Source organism: Dendroctonus ponderosae, unplaced genomic scaffold, assembly GCF_020466585.1.
Source record: "Dendroctonus ponderosae isolate FM_Combo_2020 unplaced genomic scaffold, Dpon_F_20191213v2 Dpon_F_20191213_1, whole genome shotgun sequence".
In the NCBI taxonomy this organism is placed as follows: Eukaryota; Metazoa; Arthropoda; class Insecta; order Coleoptera; family Curculionidae; genus Dendroctonus; species Dendroctonus ponderosae.
Genome location: NW_026017110.1, coordinates 15,682,707 through 15,698,355, shown reverse-complemented (window position 1 = coordinate 15,698,355; position 15,649 = coordinate 15,682,707). Strand labels below are relative to the sequence as shown.

Here is a 15,649-nt window from a genome sequence, read left to right as displayed (position 1 = left end):
CAGTTGCTATATCACTATCCTGATATGGGCGAAAAAGTGTTCACACTCAAAATACTCGCGATCACCGTACACGTCCGCTCGCTACGGTGTACTCGAACGGTGTTTTTTATTACATTTATATTAACTACAACTTTTTCATTGTCTTTTCATGGGCATTTCTGGGCCATTTTTTGGTCATTTTTTATTTGATTAAAAATTATAATGATTCTCGTAGTGAAAACAGGCATGTTCTGGATAATTTTGGGCCAATTTCAGAACATTTTTCTCGCATAAATCCTAGCCATAAACAAGTTTGTTCACAAATTAAACACTTCCGATTTCAAACTATCTGTTGATTCTCCCGCTTATTTCTACTTCAAGACGCCGTAAATGCCTCAAATTGAGCTGGAATCTACTTAGAAAACTTCAGATTGTTTCACAATATTTAATATGTAATACATACTTCCAAGCGCCTCGGTTTTTTTTTGAAAAAATTAAATTACGAAATTCCGGTTAATTTAGGTTGAAATTGCAAGGTTTTCAGTAAAGAGGAATTGTTGACAAGCTCTTTTGCGCATTTTGGTCATCCTTCTAATCGGAGGCAGAACTTCATGCTGAAACCGTGCGAATTTACATCAATTACCGACTAATGCAACACTTAGCTATTATAGAGATGCATTTGAAAGAGTATGATGCTGCTTAAATAGATGTGAAACACCTGAACCCAAAACTAAAAGTACGTTTTTAACCTGCAGAATTTAACATCAACTGTACCTAGTATAGGTACATTCAATGCATTTAACTATATTATCGTTTTTACTGAACATCTAAATAGTTTCGGCCCACCTCCGTTCCAATGCTTAAAGAAATCATCTACCACTAGAATTAAACGTGATAATAAACCTGATATGGGCTTGGAAAGTGACAACAATAAAAATAATTATCCATAAATGAAAATTGTGAACACGACAACTGATGACCAGGTTATAAAGAAGTGTGTTTAGCATAAAATGCAACATGCAACGTAAATTCACTATTTAGGAGGAAAACATTTTTCACAAGCGAAACACGGCAGTTTAAAGGCTCAAACTAGCAATTTGCTTACAAATTATAGGCCGAGCTAAATTTTCATTTATGTGAATAGTGCTTTTTGTGATATGTAATTAGTTCGAGTACATATTGTAATTTTTAATAGTGCAGTTTTATCTAATGCCTACGCCAATATACGTCTGCATTATTATTCGGACACTGCTTGATATTCCACAATATACTAGTCCATTGGGAATATGCAGATGTTCTATTGCATTATTGTATGTATGTGATTACCACTCATTCGGAATTTATTGTGGAAAAAATGCAAACTTTGCAAAGCATCTATCAGTACAATAAATCTATATTTTTGTTCAAGTTTTATTCTTGAAAAACATTGCACCAGCAAGGTGATGAAAATGTATTCTTATTCTCTGTTCTAAACACTTTTGTTTACTGCATATATGATGATAAAATTAGTCATATAATTGCTGCTTAAAATTGCAGTTGTGTTACAATGGAATTCCTTAGGAAACACATTAAGCCGATTTCTAATTTTCTAAAAACTGAGCTAGACCAAAAATCGTATTTTTAATATTCAATGTAATTTTTTTTTAATTCATGTTGATTAAAATGTATTTAGATAAAAAACGACTTATAAATTGGCCCATAAAAATAACGCGCTTAAACCTTTCTCAAATGATCAAGAATTGCATTAAGAAAATTTCCAAAATTAACATCGTATTTCTTGGACTTTGATTTCGGACATTAATCCCGCATCCTTCAAAAATTAATCTTCCTCCAACAAGGCGTTCCTGAAATTTGTACCTGAAAGTACAGTAATTACGATCAAAAAGTTTTGTCGACCTGTTTTAGTGAACTATTTAAAATTTGAATTATTTAAATGTGCTGTGAATCAGCTTTAAAAATGATTCAGTTCCCACACAAAGCGGGCTTGTGATGATATTGAAAATACTTTTTAGCTCTTGTTGGTAACATTTCTCACTTAAAACTCTTCGTAGTGCATCAGAAATAAAATATTTCGGTCATCGAAATCCATTTTATCCAAATAATACCGGAGCAATTTCAAATTAATTGTTCAGCTAGACTAGTTAATCATATTACTAATATTATTCTCCAACGAAACGAACTTTTTTCTCTATTTTGGCAAAGTTGAAAGCGCGAACAACTACGCCATTTAACGTCACTGAACTGTTTCGTGCATGATAGATGATTTACGATCCCCTTGCGATTTTTCTAAAGAATAGGCACTTGCTGAATGAATATAGAGTTGCATAGCTAATGTATTGCCAATAATAACGCCACATTTTTCTTTTCCGAAACTGTTTTAAACTTGTTGTTTTATTTCACATTTTATAATTAATATAGCTAGCCCCGAACCGGAATTGCTCAAGAACTCTCAAGGAAGCGAAAGGAGATAACAACTGAAGCAAATCGTGAAAAAATGGTCAATAGATATAGTAATTCAGAAATTTATTTCGAAAATGGTGCAATAATTTTCCTTTCAACTTAAATTTCCTGTTATTGTACAAAACCTGATAATGGTATAAACTGCTTACTATCTCTCCATCTCGATAAACATATTAAATAAAGCTAAAAGCACGCGAGCAATTCGAGTAATTTATTCAAGCGTTCCGTTCCTCAACATGCTGAATTTGAAACAAATCGAAAATATATGGAAATTTCCTCTCCAGGGTCTATTCAGGAAACCATAATACATCTATATTGGCAAATTAATAATTTTAAAAGCTTTTATAAATGTTAAATTGACGTAGCTGGTTAATATTATTTAAATAAATGGACTTGCAAAATCGCCAACTAATCCAGCTTAGTTGGATTTCCATGGAATAAATCTACGGCCAGCGATATTTCATTCCAATGTTGGAAGTTTGTGGAAACATTGCGGTACCATTATCGGTCAAATGTAGAATCTGTTGTTGGTGATACTGAGGCTGAGTTTGCTGCGGTTTTCACAACATTTTAGTTAACAGTGCAGTTAGAAGTAGCGTTTAGCAGGAAAAATTGAATTATTTAACTCGAAAGCTTTTTAAGGATAATGGTCACAAAATATTATGTTATTATTAGCGATTTTAAATAAAATATAATTTTTGATTGTTTTCCGTATATTTCACGTCGTTTCTGGAGTTAATACTGGAGCCTAGAATTTCCATTCAAGTCTCTTGATGAAGATGAATAAGCCACTTTCGAAATTCTAGTTTTTTATCAACCATGGATAATATAGCATTATTATGCGTTATTTTAACTTCCATTAGTTCAGTTCGCTGGTTTTATTTTTCGTATCGCACCCATTTGTATATTTTGTTTCTAAAGTGTTTCATACTGTTCTCTTTGCGTTAACAGGATCGACAAATTCTTGCATGATTTTACGATTAACATTTGAGACAATTTTCTTGCGGAACTTTGGCTTTCGTAATTAACTCCATGTCACGTCGATTTCAACTGATTCCAGCCATTCCCCGGTAACACGTTCCGGTGATTGATGTGAGCAAGAAAATCCACTTGGCGTCGTGATGTCGCTGATCGAGCTGCGAACTACGTGTTTCGTGAGCATATATGTGAATTATTATACATCTTTCACAAACCTAATGACCTCTTTGAATGCCAAAGAAGATCGATCGGTTTATAATTCGATTGTGTCGCCTTTGGCTGAACAAGTTGTCAGATCTAGGACTTAAAATTCCAGACTGGTAGCGTCAAGCGATGGAAAAGAGCAAGATTCTCCTTCGTATTCATGGGGAACGGTCCGACGTGTTGTCAGCTGAGTTTAACTATGAAAGTCCTAGCTCTATCACTTGATGTATGTCTGTCTGCCTGTTAAATATTTGTTCCTCTTATAATAATAAGCATATGTTTTTCGTCGCTTCATTTATTTTGAAGGGAATTATTTGTGTACCCTTAAACTTAATATTTATATCTATAGAGCATGGTAGCAAACACAAACGCATTTCTTGCTTATGCATGTGGAATTCCATTAGCTTTGCTTTGCTGATTAAAATTTATTCTACACTGGTTACATTCTTTACTTCTTATACTTAAAAGAGATAAATCTCAGTTGAACCCTATTCTGTTACAAATTTTCCGCTTTTTAAAAGGACATTACATGAAAGTTTTTTGGCAGTATATCCTCTTACTCTGACTTTAACTGTTGGAAACCTAACAGAACTGGAGAATAACGTGAACTGGCATAGAACCAGATGTTAAACTGTTCTTGGCAAATATGTCCACTGACCGCATCGTTAGTCGGCCTCTCTGTGTGCTCAACAATCAGTTCTATTTAAATAGAAGAGACCGTTATAATATATTTTTAGTCGCTTTCAGGTTTTGTAGCGTAAGATACTTTTATATTGGTAATATTTCGACGATGCGCCGCGGATTTAGTCAGTTTATTCGAAGAGTCATCGGAATACGAATATTTTTTTTTTAAATCTAAATGCTTTCCAGTTTAAATTTTTAAGTCTTCTGGTTTTGCATTATAGGAACTTATGCTTCAAATACAAAATTATTCCACACTCCTGAAAAATTAAATTATTCACCAGCTGTGTATTGTCAGCTCTGAATCATCGCAACGAATTCATATTTAACATGAATACTGTTTTCTTTCAATTCGCAATTTTAATATTTGCAGTAAAATTTAAAGTCTCGAAAAACGGATTTTTTCCAGGAAAAGCTTCAGCGATAATAAAACGAAAACAATCCGGGATTCTGAAAGATTCAGTGGGACTAACAACCTCTTCATTTCTTTCCTTGTTCTCGTTCAACTTATGCCCAAATTAGATCAGTTTCAAGACTCGGTGTTCGACTCAATGTTGGATTTGCTTCCAGTTTCGCCGGTTTTGTATTCCGCCGGCCGTAGTTTTACAGGAAATGTGGTTTGAATCAAATTATTTCCTACGTCTTGTCTGACTTATTCGGCATTATTGCATTAACCTTATTCGGAATTAGGCACGTGCGTACGGCGCTTTCCACAGTAGTAACTTTCGGCTTTTTTGGATGATAAATCAGGAGCCCGCAGAATTGATTAAGAAAATGTTTAAATTGACATTTGCCATTGCTTACCGCCACCGTTTTTTCATCAATTGAATACCCCGTTTTTAAAAACTGATCACCAACAAACTTCATCGTTCTCCCCTCTGTTCAGTACCTGATTTGTAAATGTGCAACTTACAATTATTACGTTTAATATTTTCTTATGATTAATTGGTCCCGACGTTAAAAATTATGGAATTGAGTATAACTTGAAAATAAATTACTTTGACAGATTATTTACATGAACATTTTACACTAATTTGGACTTTACATTGGAAATACGCTCCAATTGGCTTTAACATATCCCAATATCTATTGAACAAAAGGCATAATGCAACAGAAAGTGTTACTGTCCTAATCGATAAATTTGCCTCGATATTATCAAGTTTTAAATTAATTAGTTTGCAAGTTTTCGTTAGCCTTTAAAATTAGAACGAAACTGATGGGGCCTTGGATGGTTAATTATCCTTTGAGGAAGGTTCTCGGGATTTTCTCACTTGATAAAATAGGCAAATCCTTGTTGAGCGCGATGCGGCACTAAAATGAAACTGAAATTGCTTAAATTCATTATTATGAAAGATCACGATACGTTTCGCATAAACATAATGACTTTTCATAATCGAAATATTGGAGGCTCATTTTTCTCAATTAAAAATGCAACTCTCCGGCTAGAATTTTAATCAGGCTTGGAAAATGCAAGTGGTTTTAAGCGGTAAAGGACAAACTGTTTCTTTAACATTAGAGACAACATTTAACATTTTTAATTTTTCTAATAGTGATGGTACTGCCCATTTTCTAAGGATTCTGGAATATTAATGTAACCATCAGATCCTTGCCATTAAAACGTTCGATTAGATTCAGAATATTTAAATAATTTGCATGAGCACTATAGATTGACCGAGCTATTTCTAGAAATATCCCAATTTGAATACCGCAAAATCTAGATTGATTTGAATCTCCGACCTCCATAAAGGGTCAAATCTAATTTCAGCTTCGTGTAATGTAATCCCTATCTCACATTTTAAGATTGATTAGACAGATACTCGCATTATTTTTTTAATTAATTCTTCGCGTGCTTGGCAAACCCATTTTAAATAGAGTTTCAACTCTGGCATATTCTTCTCCATAATTTTTCCGCCTGCCAAGTAATTGAACTGTATCTCATGGATATATCGATGCAGAAGCATGATCAGACTTATTGGAAAGTTGATTATTTATTATATAAGCATGAAAAAGTAAACGTTGAAGTGAACAGCTTAATTCACTGATGGTTGTTTCAGAATGATCGAAGTGATATTGATGATGCCTGCTAGGCTGATCCAATGTCTGATGAAATATTTTATTAAGTCACTAATTTCCATAATAACTCTATTGAAAATCGTCCAAACCTAATATATTAGCACTTCCGGACTGAACTTATTGTCCCATATTTGTCTATTGTTAACAAGGAACCAATATTGGTTTGTCCATAAGCGTGGCTATTGTACAATATATTGAATAGAGCATCTAACAAAGCAGAGCCTCCATTAATATTTTTGCTGTCAGCGCTGCCTAATATCTTTATAAACTCATCAATTCATGTTGGTTAAAGACCGCACTTAGGCTTATTATTTTATTGCTTTCAAATTTGTGTTTGGGTTTTGAATTATGTATCAGGAAAAGCGCTTTTGCCGATACTGCAAAGCAGCGGGCCTTAATGAGGGTTTTGTTGACAGACATGTTTGAAAGAAGTATTGGGTCAAGGTATTAACGAACGAAAAATATTTACCAACTGAAAAACAACTAACAACCAGATCCGTCAAATGCAAAACAAATTTTAAATAAAGCAAAATTATATCAAGCGTTAAATTGCCGAATTATGGCCACTACTCGCTGTAAAATGTATTGAAATTAATTCAGAATTGTTAAGCACAAATGCATGTTGCGTTTGAACGATTAATTCACTTTAAATTCAACTTTAAAAATAACCCGAGTGTAAGTTGAAATAATTTCAATATTTTGTTAGTAGGCATGTTAAAACGTGCGACGATTTAATCATGCTGGAAACGTTTACTAAACTTAATTCTAATGTTTGTAAATCTTTTGTCAAATGCCCATTTTCACACACTGTAGTAGTTTTGTAGCTTCATAATAAATCGTCGAACAATAATTTTAAGATGTACATTTGACGCTAACAACTATTCTTCACTTGAAAACGATTGTTCTGGTTAATACGTTCAACGTTAAAACAACGTTACCTCTTAGCGAACAGACATTTTCTAATGCTATTATAAACCATGGCATTAATTTCACAGGGCACGTTGCATGTTAGTAAGTTATATGTGCAGACAAATTAAATTCGTTGCATGATCCACCAAGCGATGTTAACGGCGTTCACACCCCCGAAATAAAGTAAGGAATATGCTTCGATGGAACCTGACGGGCTGCATTAAATGCTGATAAACCATTTTCGGCTGAAACCAAAATGGGGATTCAAATAGCTGCTTTTTTATAGACGATGTAAAAAGTTGCCCCATAAGCATCTGCAGACTTTTAGATTTTGAACACACAATTGAATAGATAAAACCGTAAATAGATAAATCGCCTTTCGCATTAAATATAGTAACATGCAATTTAATTTATTCGGATGTAGCATGTTTTACACCAACATCATGTAGATATATTTGGCCTAGCACAAATGCACTTGTGCTGTAATAGTCGGATGTGAAAGTCAGTAGTAAATTGATATTAACACACATTTTAACGGATTTTAACTGATAGAGTTTGTCGGGCTCAAATTCAACAAGGAAGACAGAAATAAAGCTGAACGTACGATTGTGTAATTTAGCATTTTATGCCGTTTTCTTCCCATGTTCATCCTTTCATTTTAAAATGATCCTAAGGATTTTATCACTATCAATTAAAATGCTTCACATGCAATAAAAATTCTAGAATGAAATAAAGATAGTGTGTGGACAATGATCATGAATTTTAGTTTATGTAGAATTGAAAAATGAGCGTAGTGGAAAAAAATACCAGAATATTTATTAACAATAAAACTGCTTAGAAACTACTTTTGCACATCGAAATACAGCAATATGGGAAGTTATATAATACATACAGCAATTTAAATACTCATAATACAACTCTATTGCAAGGAAAACATTCTAGTATCTTTCCAATTATATACATATCTGTTGCACAATTGAAAGTAACCCGAAATTAGACATTAAGAAATATAATTAAAGTATGATCAGAGATTTCAACAAGTTCAGCTAATTAAATAAAATCAACTCACTTTAGTGGGTTAGTTCTCCTTCCATACATTAATAGACTCGATAGAAATGTTTTTGATTAATTGAACCAGGATAATTATATCAACGCAAACGAAGCAGAAATATTAGAAAACAAACTGTTGCTCCTAGGTTAGTTTCCAGCTGCTAGGAAAATGATTTAAATGGCAGAAGACAGATCTTTTAAAAACAGTCGCAAATATGTAAAGGAAAGGTAAATGGGAATGGGAAATAATATTAGAGTCATCAGGTTCATCCATTTTTACGGATTAAGTAACTCTAATAATAGTTTCCAAATCAGATCAAATATAGCTATTAGTCGATTTCATTGTTGAACTACCTTAGTCTTTACGGGCTTGCGATCCAAAAGTTTCCATTTAAACCCGAAATTTTTTTCGCAAAAGCTTTTGTAGAGTTTTATTAATTTTAAATGAAAAATTCTCTCATTTGTCACTTAATTTTCGTCCATTTATTGCGTACGAGAGAGTGGAAGAAGTTTTATTAAAACAATTTTTCTTTAAACTTTGAGAATTAGACACTTTCTTGTCTGCCGCCTTCGGGAACATTCTTTTTTAAGGGGACTTGCAGAAAATTACTCGGCGTCAAGTTTACAATTGCTTTTAATGAAAGCGGCCAATGCTTTTAATTAGAATGTTTTCCTCAAATGTATTTGATATTTTTTGAGAAACTTCTGTCGTTCTTGAAAATTGTTTCATAATAAATAAATAAAAAATTCTTAAGAAAATTCAGAATTAATTATTTTGTAATTGCAGTTTTAATTTTTTATCGGTATTACACATAGTGACCCAAATTATATAAGCTAGGTTTGCTGCATTTCCCGATCAATGCACCCGAGTGCGTCATTTGGTTGTCATATCTTCATGTGTTATGAAAGTTTAGAGGAAATATTGATTTTATGTAAAACTGTTAAGTTACTTGGTAATGTATTTTCTTTGAAAAATCCACATTTTCCAAATGCTGGAAACCCCAAACCTAGTAATAGTACATGAACATAAATATCGTTTAACCTCGAATAAATCGGACACTGCCTTTTTGCCGAACTCGATAAAAGCAACGAATTTTCCCGTTTTCTCTTCGCCGGTAAACAAAAGAAAACTTTTAATCGAACATTTACCCGTCAATAGAACTGCTCGCCCAGCTCTTACGACGTGTTGGTTCTTTACTACTTCACCTCCGTGGCTATCACATCCTCGAGGGATAGAAACTTTTCAGTGGGCAAAAATACTTTCATAAATTACTTTTAGTATTATGTTTGCTTTTATTATCGGCTATTTTTCGAATGCGATTCCAAATGAAAAGCGAGTTGATTACGTTGATGTTTGCTTCAGGAACAGTGGCGTGGCTACGGGTATTATATAAACTCGGCTACAAATTTATTAATCTAGCATTGGATTAATCGTACCTTTAATTACTGCAAACAAATAACAATTACTAAGAAGTCCAATGCATGGGGTGCCACTTGAAAAATAATTGCTTTTAAATATATGACATGGATTTGACGTGATTATTGGCTAACAAAATCAATCTTAGCTTCAGCAGTTTAATAGCATCAAATAAACTCTATATTTCTTTAATTATAATAATAAGAGTAATAATAATGAGAGTAATAATAAAAGTGTAGTAATATCTAGTAACTCGATTTAATTCTAAGTAGTTTTAACAGCGTCGTATCGTTAAAGAAAACTCACATGTTGAATGTCTACTAGACTGTGAAAGACTTTCGTGCTTCGTCGCCTAACTGGGTCATTAATATGGATTTACTTTCTTCTTGTTATCTACTCTCTGCGATTTCCCCTTTTAATTGACCCTAAAATGCCTTCCAGAAAATAGACTGCAGTGGGTGGCAGTCACGATAATTAACATTGCTTTAGTGGATTTCCATGTTGAGCCCATAAGCAGTTGCAGATTTTCTTTTCTAAAGGTCTGTGCTTATTCATCAGAAAGTTTCGTTTTGTTTGCTTTTAAAAACATTGATGTGTTTTAAAAGCTTGACACTCATTCCGTTGCTTGACTTTAGGGAATATATTTTTTTGCTGGGCGTTATGTATTCTATTTTTGGACGTAGATCTCGTTCATATGTTCACATCTATTTCGGTTCTGTGCTTCCCTGATCCAAGCCAAATCTGCCGTGAGTTTTATATCGTTTGTTCAGCAGACGTCCCCTGGTTAGTTTGCTCTGGTCGCGTCTCCACTGTAGCAAGTTTTTTGTTCATCTTCCCTCCTGTATTCTGGGTACACGTCTAATTCATTTCGTCTTCTGTCGAGAAGAGACAATTGTTTTCCCATCGCCCGCTGCTTATGAGTGTTTCTAGCGATTTTTCGTAATGGTCCATGAGGCTGGAATATCTGCTGTCTATTCCTGCCTTTGCAAGCAATTGCAATATCACCCAATGCTATCAAAGGCGATTTGAAAATCTACGAACGCCAAACAGATATTGAAACTATATTCAATCGTTTTTTCCATCCAGGATTCTCATTGTTAAAAGATCGTCACACATGTTATACTGTTTTTTAAAACCCGCTTGTTCATCTGGTTGGTATTGATCCATTTTATCAGTTATTCTGTTCGTAAGAATTTTTGTGAATATATTGTATACTTGCGATAATAATGATTTTGGGAGGTAATTCTCTATTTGTTTTATCTCGCTTCTCGTATAATAATATTACAATAGTTCCAATTTTTGGGTGTCGTTCCTTATTCCATACATTAATTGAACAGTGAGCAAGTAAGCACTTGACATCAATACATCTCCTCCTTCTTTTAGCATTTCTATTAGAATTTCATCTTCACGCGGTGCCTTATTTTGTTCATATGATCTAGGGCATCGTCCTCGGTTATTTTCGGGATCTCTTCTGTTCCTATATTCATAATCTTATTGTTTTTTGGCTTCGCTGGTGTTTGGGCTATTTTTTCTGCTCTGCTATTCTCTTGCTGTTGTATTCAATATGGACGTTGGTACTTGGCTTGTTTTGTGGATGTTCTTTTTGTCCTGAGTTTTGTCCATTTCTGTTTCCAGTCTTTCCCGCTACTTTTCCGAATTTTCCCTCAACGTTTTTGGAACTATAACTTGTTTCTTTTGTATTTTCGAACTAACAAACAGAAACTACAAATTAACAGTTACTTTGGCTCTTATCATTCGGTGATCGCTGTTGTTCAAGTTTCCAATGAAGAAAGTATATGTTGCTGTTTCTTGACTAATCATTTAGTCTGATGCTATGTTAAAATGATGTGATGTTAAAATGGAAATATGTACTTGCTCACTAATATGAAATTAAATATTACCCAATTTCAATTTATTAAATAAATTAGGTAGTATAAAAAATATATGCTAATTTAGTACTGTAACTAAAGAACTTTTTTATTTTCAGGTAAGTGCCTGATTATTGCTTGATGCGGAAACAGTAAGTACAAACTTTAGGTCTGAATGTTAGTTACAGTTATATGAATGCTTATGACGACTAATCGTTTAAATAATGGTATTATTTGCCGTTTCACGAAAAGGGTGAATGAGTTCGCCCAGTAAACCGAAATACTTAGTGTTAAGGCTAATTATAAAACAAACTATGTATTTATATATATGTTTTCGAGTATGGAGGAAGTGGAATACGGACATTTTTATTCACTAATTATTATTTATTAAACTCAGGAATTGACTTGTAATTGTTCTAAAAGCAACAGACGCAATTTTGACTCATAAAACACAACTCCAACATATATGTTGCAATAGTTCTTAGTGTTCAAACAAAAATTCTAACTAAAATTTTTCACTTCTCAGTCTACAATTTACGGCATGCTCATTATTGCATATGGACGCAGTAGCATTTACTTTCCCTCAAAAACAGTTATTTAAAACTTTTATAGAAGCCACGTTGTATTTGATAAACCACTAAAATTAATTTAAACACTCTTTTAAGAATAGATAAAATGCAATTCTAATTGCGGAAATCTTGCAGCCAAAACATTCAACCTTGTTAATTTTCCAGTAAATTCAAAATATTTCGGATATGTTTTATGAAATAAAATAATATGCAAGTGGCCCATGGAACTCGCGACATTGTGTGGGTCATGGAAAATCAAACTGCAATTCAACGTTCATATGTCAGAATAAAATTTAAAAATATGCTCTTGTAGTATAATGCTGCACATCGTACTCCCTAAAGCGTAAATAGAAAATTTATGGGACTTCGAAAGTTGTGCTTTCATGGATGTGCGGAGCATTTATTATGTATGGGTCCATCCAGGTAAAATATAGAAAATGTCCGGAGCCCTAAAGATATTCTAAAAAGTTGGGGATTTGTAGTATATTATTTGCCTACAATTTGCAACCAAACAAAGCGGATTATTTGAATTTGTGTCTTTTTGCGATCTGTTGAATCTGTAGTCATCAAGTATCAAGTAGTTTATTGAAAAAGTATTTGGCGTTACTTAGCAAAGAAGCAATTTCACACCGGTGTACGGAAAAGCTTCTACGCAACGTTATATCAATTGTAACTCGATGCAATCTACTTACTCTGCCAGCACAGTTTAGAGATGGTTTCTGAAAGTTGGAACTGCTAATCTCTGCGCTGTTCCTCAAAGTTTTAATGTACTTATAATGTACAACGTTGTTAAATAATTCATTTTGTGGGTTGTCCAGGAAGATTTTGAGCAACTCAAAGTTATATTACCACAAGTTGTGAATTCAACCGATTGTGTTACAAACCGAGTTTTACTGATCTAATTATTTCACCGTGCAATATAGCTGAAGCGAACGGTAAGCTTCAAAGCCTAAATACACATTTGGAAGCAGCAAATGCTTCGAGCATGGAATGAAGATAACTTACATTGCTGCTGACTCCTGTTATAACTTGCCTAATCAGCTGCTGTTAAGTGAACTCTTTCGTTTAAGCTCTCTTACACAAGAGAACTTTGCAAAGCAAACTTTCCAAGGGAAAAAGAACCGCTGCTGCCGTAACTCATAAATCTCGTAAAATAGCTGCTACACTTAACTGGAAGGCATACTTCGAATATGCAGTGCAAATTGACTTGAGCGAAAAATGTTTAAGCGGCAACAAGTCCCGTTTAATTTCAGGAAAGAAAATTTCTTAAAACTTTTAAATAAGCCAACAAGAAAGGCAAGTCCAATTAATAGGTTTGCTCTGTTTCGTGACTGGGGTCTCAAATTATTTCTAATTTGTACTGGTGGTCTTTTTAGGAGTCTCAATAAATACATTATTTAAGCAGCAAGTTGAAGCTATGAATAGAAAAGTTTAATGAAGAGTTTCTATTGTTCAATTTAAGTTGTTTGAAATATTACTGCAAATATTTCCTTTGGTGGTTAAATATTCCGTTTCATTATGTGTCCAATATTATAAGCTATTACTCATAAATTGTTTTTAGAACTTTTTATTGACGGTATTGTGGTTTGACAACTGTAATGAAAAAAATCTACTTACTTAAGGTAAATCTGCGAAAGCAAAATACCTTTGTCGCAATTTAATAGAAATATTAACGAATTTTTGCGCTTTGCTTTTGGTCCAAACTTTCCAATAAATATGTTTGTTTACCTATCCGCTGCTCCCTCCAGATATGTTCACAAAACTCCTTTCAAAGCACTCAAATTTCTATTAAGCCACTAATCCAATAATAACAGGAATTTATTGCATCACTATATGCTAATTATGTACTCATACATATGTGGTTGAGGTATAATTTAATTACTTAAAAGGCAAATATCGCCATCGAAGGAAATTATGGGTCCGAGCCACCATCTCATAAAATGGTTCTATTTCCCGACAAATTTTGTAGCTTCAGTTTCTATGAGTGAAAGTTTGTGTTTATTTTTTACGCTTCAAATAATTTGCATTTCAAATTGTCCTACTATTGATACCGCTAAGTAGCCTTAAACACGCAGAGTTGCAATTTAAGTACACATTGTTCCATGAAAGTGTGCATTTGTGTTTTGTGTACCTTAACTAGGTGTTGACCAGAATTTGTGTGTTCAGCTAGTTATTTCAGCCAGCGGCAAAAATCGCGCAAAAAGCAATGTCAAAGTTTATTGGAAGATATTAAAAACGTTTTATTTACATCTGCGGTAACCATTCTAAAAAGCAGTGCGAGCTGTGTGAATCAGTTCTTCCATGACAAAGTTTGATACAATTTTTAAGATAATTGTGCTAATAACACATTATCATTTGCTTATTGAAGTAGGATTCTTCGCAGCAAAAGAAGAATTAATAAATCGGAGTCGTAGGCCAACCGCAGAAAAACCAATAAAACCTCTGACACCCCGAAGTCTAATTCCAGTTCTCGGGCCATTATAAATTATGTTTGCGTTTTTATTTCCGCTCGTTGGAAGGAAATTAATTATCTGAACGGCAAAAGTCGTTATTGATGGGCATCGTAGACTTTCGTGACAGAGAAATACAATTAGGATACTTTTTATTCTATTCTCCACCTGCAAGCATTCATAATTCACTCGATTGCCGGGTTGTATTGAATGCCATCCGGGTATTCTTAACTCGGAGGATGGATAATAAACATTTTTTTATTCGGTACTTATTGTTTTTTCCAGTTATGTTGGTGTAAATTTGAAATACGCTATTTGATGGAAGGCGTAAATTTTTGTCAATTACTTTTTTACTATGCTTTTGAAGCCAATTTGTCTTCACATGGAATAAAAGCAATATTTTTGCAAGTGTTGCTTTGCTCATGAGAGCTCGTTGTGCAGTCAAAGACGTTTTTGTTTTGTGATAAATATGTGCATTGTTTCAAGTTGTAGTACATTATTTCAAATGAAGTTCGAATGATTAGTCGGAATTATTAAACTTCTTTGAAACAACTTTTCGTAACCTATGTATATAGGGTTGCTCGTTAGTGCGTCAAAGTGCGATATCTCAGTAAATATGAACTTTACAAGAAAATACGTCCTACGAAAGTTTTTCATGTTTAAAAGGTCCACATTTTAAAATTACTTTCTAATATACGGGGTGTATCATAAACGTGTGGTAGTTACCAACTTTGGTTTTTTAAATGGAACCGCCCCTTTTTTCATTCATTTTCAGATTTGTCGTCAAAATTTAAGTTAAGTTTGTGTCAAACGTTTTACCTGAAAAATTTACGATTTCCGAGTTATTCGTAAAAATGTAAAAGTTTTGACAGCTACTGGGTTCCACAGAAATCGTTGCTGTACACTACCCGCTGCAAATTTTGGAAAACAGTTTTCAGCGATTCTAACAGAACATCATGATCTACGCGTAGATATGTTTTAAATTATAAGGAAATACTTCTAAACCGCGCA

The 15,649-nt window shown here is 33.6% G+C and overlaps 1 protein-coding gene across 1 annotated transcript in view; it reads left to right on the top strand.

Moving 5' to 3' along the window:
* Positions 1-15,649, top strand: part of LOC109541487 (CUGBP Elav-like family member 4) — a 350,630-nt gene that overhangs the window by 25,906 nt on the left and 309,075 nt on the right. The window lies entirely within an intron of this gene.